Genomic DNA, 12,073 nt, shown 5'->3' with positions numbered 1-12,073 from the left:
CAGGTGGTGGGTATTATAGAGGGCACGGCTTGCATGGAGCACTGGCTGTGGTGAAAAATTAATGAATACTTTTTTTCTGAAAATAAATAAATTGGAAAAAAATTGGAGAATACCCATTTTCCTCACATATGGAATATTTCTGGAAACTTCTACATCTTGAATTATGAGGTTTCCACAGAAACACTGCTCTGCAGGATTCTATGGTTTCTATCAGTTTGTTGAGTTGTTTCTGCTACTCTGTGGACTGAAATGCCAGAGGCCATCCTGGTGCAATCCAACTTGTTCAATATTTTTCAAACTGTCATGCATAATATCTAATCTTTCTCAGTCCCTGATGTTCTCACATATACTGACAAAGTTTTCCTCTGCCCTTCCTTCCATGAAGCTCCTCTTGAGAGAAAGCTAAAATTGCCCATTTTAAGTAGATTCCCAGGAAGTCTAAGCAGCATTATCCCTCAGTCATAGTAGATGCATCTAGAACATGTTTACTTGCTCTTAAAATCACTTCAATCCCCTACCCTGCAAATTCAATGAAAACCAAATTAAAGGATAATTTGCTGTTTAGTAATTTGCTCTTCATGCTGACTCTAAAATTTTTATAAGCAACAAATATGTTTTTCTTTTCAAAAAGTCTTCAAATACCTAATCATGTAGTACATAAAAAAAATAGTTTTGAATGATACAAAATGTCTATATAGTATCTGATGTTTTACAAGCCAAAACCCTCCTAGGGATCATGCGATCTGTCTTTGTGTATCAGAGTTCCATGGTCAAAGAGGTGATGAAGCAAAGGACTTAGGATAAAGTAACAAGGTTGAACTTCATCTGATCCCTGTGCTTCTGAGAGCAGCAACAGGTAAGAAACCTCCCTATCCCTTTGTAATTCTTTGAGAAGTGACAAAAGGGTTAAGCAGCTAACCAGCTAACTACAAAAGACCACCATGCCCCTTCATACTCTGAATTAAGACTCTTCCTGAAGGACTCTCATGTTTTTTAAAATCTCCAATTTTGTCCATCTTTAAGATATTTATCATAATGAATGTTCTCTCTGTTGCAATGCCTTGAATAAAATTATTTCCATAACTATCTGGAACATTTTGTCTTTCAGGATTTGGTGCTATTTCAGATGGTATTTGTTCCTGCCTCAAGATCCTGTTTACTCCTTCCAGGTAGTGAGACCCCCTTCAGAGCGCTTGTGCTTCATTCCTGTGTGATGATCCATGGACCCAAAAGTGAGCTCAGTTCCTAATCCTGTGTTCTGGACTCCTGTCCATTCATAGCATGATAACAATTTGATTTGATATCTTTTGAGTACTTACTTCATATAGGGGGCCAGATTCTTCTGGTTTCATGGTCTGATCATTTTTGTGATTCCTGTAAATGTATCAGTGGTTTATAGAGATCTTGTTTTTTTGGCTGAAAGACAACCACCAATCTGGTGTTAGACTTTTCTGTTTATCTTTTTCCCTGTCTTGAGCTAAAAACAGCTAAGAATTTGTACCCACTACTAATAAAACCCTATTTAGACCAGTGACATTTTGCTTCTGTGTTTATGCTTGATTCATGGCTGAATTTTTTACAATAAAGTTATAAGCTCTCCATTTGTGTCTGTTTGTATGTTTATATATTTGTAACTCAGAAATGTCTTTATATCTCATTGTGTAAGTGTATAATATTTTCCTACCCTTCATGGTATTAATAAATTAGATCATAAAATCTCTTATAGGATCCCTACTCTGATTAACTTAGTGATAAAAAGCACTTAAGCAAGCTGAATAATTCTAAAATTTCCAGATGCTAAGGAAATTAAACCTCAAATATTTCCAAAGTGAAAAAAAAGAAGTATCCTTATAGAAATGAACCCAGAAATGTTTTAAGAACTCAAGTGTACATAATTTAGGTAAATCCTTGGCAAATAAGATTTGTTTTGATTTAATGAAAAGCAGCTACCTATTTTCTATTAGATCAAAGTTAAGTAAATATACATAGAGTCTTTTTTCTATTTTGGTAAGTTTAAGTTTTCCTAAACATATACACATTAACAATTAAAAAAATATGACTTCTACTAAATGTTTAAGATTATGAAAAATATGTATATTCTTAACCAAAATTGGATCATAATTTTGACAAATTTTATTTCAACAGTGTTTTAGACACTCTTGCAAAGAAAAGATGGACATCCACCCAAAATGTGGTTCAGATTGGAGACTGATGTTGCTACAGGAACACCAAGAAGGTAGGAATATTACTCACATAAGGGGGCTTTCTGGAGAGAGCAGGGCAGGCCTGCCAAATAGGTCCAAATTTCATGACAGAGAAAAAGGAGACTGGCATGAGTCTTTTATGGTGGTTGGGGGAGGGGCCGGAGTGAAGTTTCCTATGTGCCTGCAGGGACTTGGCATGGTTTGAAATTCCCACCAGTAGCAAAGGAGGAAGCACTTGGTCTTTCCTATCAATTTGCCTAGAGTAGTCAAACATCACATTAGGCAGACTCCTAATTAAAAATAGTATCCATGTTTTATAATATGTCAACTTGAAGATAATTTCTAAGATTTTTAGGTAACTTAAACCCTTGTATTGAAATTAAATTGAGTTAATCAATCAATATTTACTAGATGCCTAGATCATTTCTAAGTAAGACAGAATACTGAAACATTAATTACTAAGCATAGTTTTATTTATAATTTTGCCTCTTATGTCTACGATATAAAGAGAGTATGTATTTGGGTCTGTTAACATGTTCATTTTGCTACTTTGAGATACTATATACTATGGGATGTGTTCGTGTTAAGGAAATGAGCATAGTTTTGCTATAAGGTAAAATGACTTTCCAGAATAAGAGAAGAATGTAGGACAAAACTCAAATGAATACAGATAGCTGTGGAAAGTGTGCTGAATTTTTTTTTTCTCCTTGTAATGGTCAAAGCTGACCAAGTTTGATGGGTATATTACTTTCCCTTTGCTTCTGTGGTAATAACAAATTACCACAACAAAGTAGCTTAAAGCAATCAATATTGAGTAAGTTAATGGAAGATGGTGAATGGGTGGCCTTTGGGAGGAAGGAAGGAACTATGGGTGAAGAGGCAGGTATTATTATAAGCAAAAGATGCCTAGTTTTCATCAACTGTAATATTTCTTTACAGTTAAATGAGCAATTTGAATTCTAACTCTGTCTCACAGATGTGTCATTTACTCTCAGAAATCAAATTAAATACATTTCTTCAAGGAAGCGTGTGCTACACAGGCAGCTGATAGGATCAAGACCACTGCACTCCATGTTCTGCGGTCAAGGTGTGTGAGGCAGTGTGACTTAACTGCAATTAATGACAGCTGTCTCTGGAAACCTGGTTTCTTTTTTCAGGTAGAGAGTACAAATTAAACTCTAGTCAGATTGAAATGCATCACTGCTCAACTGAGTACAGAAACTTGAATTCACACTTTGATTTGTCAGGAAGACAGAAATGATTTCAACATATAATCAGCCCCATCATTCTTCACACCAGATGGAAATACACAGACTTATCTAGGCACCTAATGTGGGAAATCTTTTTAAACTTTAAAACAGACAGTAGAACTGTATGTCTTTTTAAAAAAACTAAGTTGTAATATATTCAGGTTATGTTCTCTGAAACAAATCACTATTCCAGGCAATCAGCCATAACGCTTGCTATATACTGCCCTCTAGTGGATTCTTGTGAGAATAGTGTTCCTCAGAACATTATTTCAAATCACCTATGCATAAGCTTTCTTTTCAATGGGATATTAGATCTTTGACATAAACTTTAAAAATGCATTTGAAAACACTAAATGATAATCCTCAAAACTATTTTTTAAAATCACCTTGTTTTAAAATTTTCTGATGTCAAGTTAAAGTACTTATTTATTTCCCCCAGAGCTTGGCTCCCCTTTAGGAGTTTGCCCTAGTATTGGTTTATTTCTGTTTTGGCCCATGTTTTTAGCGGTCCCTCAGCCTACTACTACTTCTGAATTCACTCTGGGCAAAAGAGGGTTGGCTTTATACTTGTCAGAAGAAGCTCACATAGCTTTTTTAAACACTGCCTTGACACTACAGGGCAAGCAACCATTTCTTCTCATTTTACAAACAAAAGTCACAAATCACTGCTAAAGTGGAGAGTGATACTGAGATGCTCCCATTTCTGGTGCCCCCTGAATGTGTGAAGTTCTGATAACTGGAAAGTCACACGATTTCTAGCATACTGTGATTTGACTTGTTCCATCAGAATTTGGTTTGAAGTGTTTGCCTTCTGCTTGGGTCGTGATCCCAGGGTCCTAGGATGGAACTTTGTGATGGGCTCACTGATCAGTGGGGAGTCTGCTTCTCCCTTTGCCCCTCTCCCCACCCCAGACCCTGCTTATGCTCTCTCCCTCACTCTCTCTCTTTCTCAAATTAGAAAATAAAATCTAAAAAAAAAAAAAAAAGAATTTAGTTTGATGAAATATTACCTGTCTTTTCATGGCTACCCAATTTCTTACTGCCTCCATTTCTGTAACATTTTCTGTTGTCTTAAAAAACAAAACAAAACAAAACAAAACAAAACCTCACAGTACAGCTGTTCCTCATAAGGTAATTTTCTTCCTCATTTTTTTGGTGACCATTATAAAGCAAACATTGTGCAAAATTGGGAACTTAATGTATGAGATTTTTTTTCAGGGAAGGAAATTATGATGAATACTAACTAAATAACAGGACTCTCACAGGTTACTAATTACGTGGAAAAGAAAATGACCAGAAGGACCTTTCTGGAAGATAATTATTGTTTTTTTTTTTTTTTCTCTTTAAAGTAAGCATGACTAAACCTAAGTTCAATTTAGTCCTTTAAATATACACATAAAATATGAAATCATTCAGCAGAAACTAGCCTCCTTCTAGCTGATAAAAGACTTCTTTAGAAGTGGGATTCGAAAATATTGCTCTAGCAGTAATTCACCACCAGACTGATGAATACTGGAAATATGTTTGCAGTCTAATGAAATTTTGAGATAACACAGCACTTCAAGTCATGCTATTTGTGTTTATTTTGAATGCATTTCTATATTCTATTTGCTTATCAAAATAGTCCTTCAATCTTCACAATAATGAGTATAGGCAATTGTCAGGTTAGCCTATAATAATATCCTCAATTACATTTTAAATATGCTATAACCAAACTTTGAGATAAAACTCTTTACAGAATGCTTTAACAAAAATCTTTAACAAAAAAGATTAAGAGGGGCGCCTGGGTGGCTCAGTGGGTTAAGCTGCTGCCTTCGGCTCAGGTCATGATCTCAGGGTCCTGGGATCGAGTCCCGCATCGGGCTCTCTGCTCAGCAGGGAGCCTGCTTCCCTCTATCTCTCTCTCTCTGCCTTCCTCTCCATCTACTTGTGATCTCTCTCTGTCAAATAAATAAATAAAATCTTTAAAAAAAAAGATTAAGAGATGAAGAGGAGCTCTTGAAATTGACTTATTAAATTTGACTCTAGTGTAATTTGATATATTCATCATTTACTTATTCACTCTCTTCCTCTAAAAATATTCATTGTGCATCTACTGTATACCAGAATGTAAAATGCAGAGTGTTCAAACATGATCAGGAAGGTCCTACCAAGGAGGAGCTCAACATTTAGTGGACAAGTCAGATGGGTAAATAGATTAATTAAAATACAATATAGTTCAATATTGTAATAGAGGAATGTATGGCTTATTATGGGACATTTTACAGAAAGGGATTATTTGCATTTTAAAAAATAAGTGAGTTTGTTGGGTACCCAGTCTGCAGTGAGCCTACTCGAAATGCAAATGGATCCAGGCACCAAAAAGCCTGGCTTGTACAAGAAACTACAAACTGTTCCATTTGGCCTGCGTTAGGGCAGCCTGGAAGGAAGGGAGTTTGTTGGGCGGGTGGAGGTCTTCACATATTTCAACAGGTGCTTTGAAAAGTTTATGGAAACAGGGGCGCCTGGGTGGCTCAGTGGTTAAGCCGCTGCCTTCGGCTCAGGTCATGATCTCAGGGTCCTGAGATCGAGCCCCCCATCGGGCTTTCTGCTCAGCAGGAAGCCTGCTTTCTCCTCTCTCTCTGCCTGCCTCTCTGCCTGCTTGTGATCTCTCTCTGTCAAATAAATAAATAAAATCTTTAAAAAAAATAAAAATAAATAAAAAAAAGAAAAGTTTATGGAAACAGTTGAAGAATTTTAAGCAGAATAATGATATGATCAAATTTAAATTTTAGAAGGTGTACCCTGATGGGGGAAAAATGTGAGGGATGTTTCATTAGCAGCAGACAAACACGTTAAGAGGATTGGGGGTATTCCAAACATGAGATGCTGAGAAATGCAAAGCCAAAAAGACCATAAATCTAATGAAATACATCTTAAGAAACTTAACATTTATTTTGCAGATTTACAAATTCTGTAAAGTGAGTGTTTTATAAATCATATCAAATCCTTTCTCAGGTGAAAAATGTATAGAAGTAAAATTTCTTTTTTTAAAAAGATTTTATTTATTTATTTGATAGACAGAGATCACAGGAGGTAGAGAGAGAGGAAGGAACCAGGCTCCCTGCTGAGCAGAGAGCCCGATGTGGGGCTTGATCCCAGAACCCTGGAATCATGACCTGAATCGAAGGCAGAGGCTTTAACTCACTGAGCCACCCAGGCACCCCTAGAAGTAAAATTTCTAATTGGAAATACAGCTACATATCATTAATACAAAAGGTGTTATTCATATTTGCTTATTTATTCTTTCTCATTGGGTATCATTCTGTATACCTTTTTGTTACCTATTTGTCCAATATGTAATCAGACCCGAATTTTGCCTTCTCAAATACATCCTGTCCCTTTCTAGCCTATTTTGGTCATTTAGAAAGCATTATTCGTGGACCATTAGAAATCACTGAAAATCAGTGGGGGGGGGGAGTAAATAGGAAAAAGATGACAAGGGACACTGCTAGACACCTAGGATACAACACTGGCATGCCACAATGATGGAAGACAGTCTAGAACACAATGCACCAACACTTAATTAGATGGCGCTAATCTAAGAATCACCTAAGGCACCTCAATCCTGGGCTGAAAATAGAATAAAAATGAGCCCAACTTCAATGTTTAAATGAAATTATACTGGGGAAAAAATAAGCAAAGGTCTTTATACTCTTTATGACAGCTGAACTCAATTTTAGTAGGGAAAATTAAGAGTGCTTAGTTTAAAGGGGAAAAAAGGCAAATTCATGTGCATCGTCATGAGTCAGGTACCCTGGAGCCTTCACTCCAGACTGGACCAAGACTCTTGGTTCAGAGCCCTCTAGGTGCCAAGTGCTACACAGTCACTTGCTGGCTGTGGGTCCTTGGACACACTTCTTAGCCTGTCTAGGCAGAGTTTCTTCATCTGTAACAGGGTGTCATGGCACTATAGACATTTTTAGGCCAGATAACTTTTTGTTGCAGGGGACTCTCTTGAACATAATCCCAAGCTGTTTACCCAGGAGATTATGAGTAAATTTCCTCCAGTGTGAGGTGAATTTCCTGCCTGTGTACAGCCTCATTTCCCTAAGGTGACTGCTTACGCACACCTCTCCACATTGTGGGTCCCATACACCCAGGCTAAATCTTTTTTTTTTAAAGAATTACATGAGAAAGTCTTTTTTTTTTAATATTTTATTTATTTATCAGAGAGAGGGCGAGAGAGCAAGCACAGGCAGACAGAATGGCAGGCAGAGGCAGAGGGAGAAGCAGGCTCCCTGCCGAGCAAGGAGCCTGATGCGGGACTCAATACCAGGACGCTGGGATCATGACCTGGGCCGAAGGCAGCTGCTTAACCAACTGAGCCACGAGGCGTCCCACCCAGGCTAAATCTTTGAGAAGAGCAATATTTCCCAAAGAATTAAATCTACAAGAATGGCAGCCTGGCTAAAAGTGGAAGGAGTTCACATTACCAAGTAAACATACAGGTTTTTAATCTTACACATATGCATTTTAATCACTTTATAATTTTCCTTAAGAATCATGGAGTGAATTATTAATATTTGGGTAAATAATCTGTTGTTCATAAAAACACAAGCACAGTCTGAATTCAAGTTTTTCTTTCTTGCTAGATAGAAATCATTTGCAGGCACATTTGAGGTCAGAATTTGCTGTAACTTCTACCATCAACAGAATGTTATGTTCATTTAGTTCATTGGTTGATTTTAGGAGCTGAGTTCTAATTAGGACATCTTGCTACAAATGTGAATTTCACCCTTTTCTGTTTCTTTTTAAAATTTGACTGCTAATTTTAGCTTCTTTTTAAAATATTTTATTTATTTATTTGACAGAGACAGTGAGAGGGAGAACACAAGCCGGGGCGGGGGGCTGGGGGAGGGAGAAACAGACTTCCTACCAAGCAGGGAGCCCAATGCGGGCCTTGATCCCAGAACCCTGGGACCAGTGTCTGAGCCAAAGGCAGATGCCTAATGACTGAGCCACCCAGGCATCCTATCTTCTTTTTAAATCTTATAAGTTACAGAGCCACATCTGATGGTCCATTTAATGTAAGAAAGGTCTAGACTTCACTGTTAGAGGATTTCTTTTTCTTGTTATAGTCACACTTGCCAGCTTCAGAACATCTTGAGCTTATCTTTTATTGACACATCTTCTCTATCATTACTTGCCCTGGATGAATAGTTGGGCTTCCAGAGCTAAATGATGGGCTAAAAAGACATGTAGAGAGGGGCACCTGCATGGCTCAGTTGGTTTAAGTGTCCATCTCTTGGTTTTGGCTCACGTCATGATCTCAGGGTCCTGGTACTGAGGCCCACATGGGGCTCTGCTCTCAGTGCCATGGAGTCTGCTGAAGATTATCTTTTTGTCCCTCTGCTCCTCCCACTGCTCTTTCTATCTCACCCTTTCTCTAAAATAAATGAATAAGATCTTTTATAAAAATAGACAAATAGAGAGAGTTACATGCGAAATAAACATGGAGGATTTTATGGTTTTTTAATATTCAGCAGCACTTTTAGCTTCTAATACAGATTTTAAATAAAAAACGTGGAATTTAAAGCATAAAATTAAACACGAGTTGGGTGGCCTAAGATGCAGCTTAGGGATTCCAAAACTACCCCAAAAATGGAATCTGCAATTGAAGAGATCCAGAGCTGAAAGAGTTAAATTGTGTGGAGCTTCTGCTAACTTGCTTTTCTGTAACTGCTCTGCTGTTTTGCGGGTTGAACCTTGAGAAGTAGGAGCACAGCCTTCCCCTTGTGTTCCACTCCATTCCCCCGAGGCCCCACATCCTGAGCACGTTCCCTGCTTAAGAGATGTCCTTGAATTATGCTTGTGGTTAACAAAAAAGAGAACTGTTTTGTCCTAGTTTCACAGCCGCCCAGCTACACCCGGACGATAAGATATGGCTAACTGAAAAATGTAAACTGTGCAGAGCATACCAGGAACGGTAACTGTGTAAAGAGGTCACTGTGATTGTGGCTTTGTACCAAGCCTTTGTCTAAAAAATGTATAAAAACCATATGCTCCCCTTGATCAGGGCTCTCAGCCTCTGCCTGATCTTCGGGTATGTTGCAGAGCCCCAGCATGCTGGAACAATAAAGCCCGTGCTGTTGCAGAAAGAGCTGCCTTGGTGTCGTTCCTCTGCGCCTCCCTAGGTTGAGGTCTTCTCGACCCTAACACAATCAGCTGTTAGTTCTCCAGCCATTGCTTCAAGTGTTGAGGACAGAGAGATCACCCCTGACCTCACTTACAGAGAGCAGAAGTCCTATAGGAAGCAGAGGAGGGTATTTAAATATCTTTTGTGACTTCCGTCATTTCTCTAGGCAGACCACTTTGAACATCTCCATGTGGTATGATCAGAGGCAGAAATAGAAAACTCCCAGAGAAGAATAGCTACTCCTCTTTCTGCTCTCATCAAGAATAACAGTATTAACAATTAAAATCCAGGGGCACCTGGATGGCTCAGTGGGTTAAAGCCTCTGCCTTCGGCTCAGGTCACAATCACAGGGTCCTGGGTTGGAGCCCCACATCAGGCTCTCTTCTTAGCAGGGAGCCTGCTTCCTCCTCTCTCTGCCTGCCTCTTTGTCTACTTGTGATCTCAGTCTGTCAAATAAATAAATTAAATCTTAAAAAAAAAAAAAAAAGGAATGTGGGCAAATGTTGAAGGCAAGCTTGCTTGTGACACAATTTTTCTAAGGCCCACTCCATTCCAGTGCCCATGATTGCCCTCTTCTCTTCCCACTTATTAAAGTTAGAATTGTGGGATATAAAAGGTCTTCTTGGACAAGTTCCCAGGCCCCTCAACCAAACTGACAATGTTCTACTGATCAGGTCTTTTGCTAACTCCAGAATTCATTGTTTGAAAGGAATAATTAAAACAATCTTACAGCCACCAGCCGCACTGAGGATCTCAGTATTCTGCAAAAGCAAATATGTCACCTGGAACTGCCGTAAAGCTTGAGTGTGTATAACACCCCAATAAGTTTCCAAAATGTCATTAATTATTATTATTTCTCTGCAAGGGAATATATGAGCAAAAAAAAAAAAACAATTTGTAAGGACAATAACACTTCCTCTTAGCATTTGGTTCAAGATAATTTTCACAAGCTTGATTCAGAGACAAATAGTACTTCCTAAAGTGTTCGGGTAGCACAATTCCAAACTATTACCTTTACAACGGAAATCTGAAATAACATTATGTCTGGGAGATCTAAGTCAATAAAAAAGAGGATGTTAATATTACTGTGTATTATTACTGCACATGTACCAAGCGCCTAGCCTATGTTATTCCATCTGGGGCACAGACTCTAGTCATCCCATTTTTCAAGTTTTTATTTTCATTCCAGTTAGTTAACATACAGTCGTATTAATTTCAGGTGTACAATCTAGTGATCCAACACTTCCATACATCACCTAGTGCCCATCATAACAAGTGCCCTCCTTAGTCCCCATCCCCTCGTGACATTCAAAGTAATGATTGATAGATATATATTCAGTAGTGCCATTTTATTACTTGTTTTGTTGTTGTTTCTGAATATTTTCTCTGATCCTTCCTTGTCTTCCATGTTTTGCTGATTTGGTTTCCTTTAGTGATGTATTTGGCTTTCTTTCTCTTTATTCTTTGCATATTCTTTAGTGGTTTGGGATACATGGTCATCATTAGGTTTGTATATAACCTCTTTGAATATAGCAGTCAATAAAAGTTTATCAGTGAAGTTTGAGCCCAGTTCTTTTCTCCTCCCTGTACTTTAGGCATCTTTTGTTATATTTTATGCCCTCTTTTGGTGAGTTTCTTGACTGGTATTTTTAAGAGAAATATTTATTTTTTCTGTGTTTGTGTTCTTGAGCTCTATACTGTCACTTTGGGTCTCTCCTTCCCATTCAATGAGTCCCCTTTAGTATCTCTTGCAGGCCTGGTTTACTGGTCATAAACTACTTAGTTTTTGTTTTTCTGGGAAGCTCTTTATATCTCCTTTTTATGAATGGTAGTCCTGCTGGATAGAGTATTTTCAGTTGCACATTCTTCCCATTCAGCATTTTGTATATATCATACCACTCTATTTGGGCTCGTAAGGTTTCTATAAAAAATCTCCTGCTAACCTTATGGGTCGTCCCATGTAAGTTACTGACTTCTTTTGTCTTGATGCTTTTAAAACGTTTTCTTTATTACTCTATTTTGCCAACCCAATTATGCTATGTTCTGGTATGGGCCTGTTTTTGTTGATTTTGATAGGAGTTCTCTGTACCTCCTGGATCTGGATATCTGTTTCCTTCCCCAGATTGGGCAAGTTTTCAGCTATATTTTCTTCAGATAAATTTCCTGCCCATTTTTCTCTCTTCTTCTGGAACTCCTATAATACAAATGCTATTATGTTTGAAGCCACTGAGTTCTCTAAGTCTATTCTCATTTTGTGTAATTCTTCTTTCTCTCTTTTGTTCACTTTGACTACTTTCCATTACCCTGTCATCTAGGTCACTAACTCATTCCTCTTCTTCTTCCAACCTGCTATTCATCCCATCAAGTGTTTCTCATTTTATTTCTCACTTTACTGAGAACTTTGTCTCTGCTGCATCATGCTCATCTCTGTGTTAAGGGTC

This window comes from Neovison vison, chromosome 4 (assembly GCF_020171115.1).
Source record: "Neovison vison isolate M4711 chromosome 4, ASM_NN_V1, whole genome shotgun sequence".
Classification (NCBI taxonomy): domain Eukaryota; kingdom Metazoa; phylum Chordata; class Mammalia; order Carnivora; family Mustelidae; genus Neogale; species Neogale vison.
Note: the sequence above shows the minus strand (reverse complement) of the source record.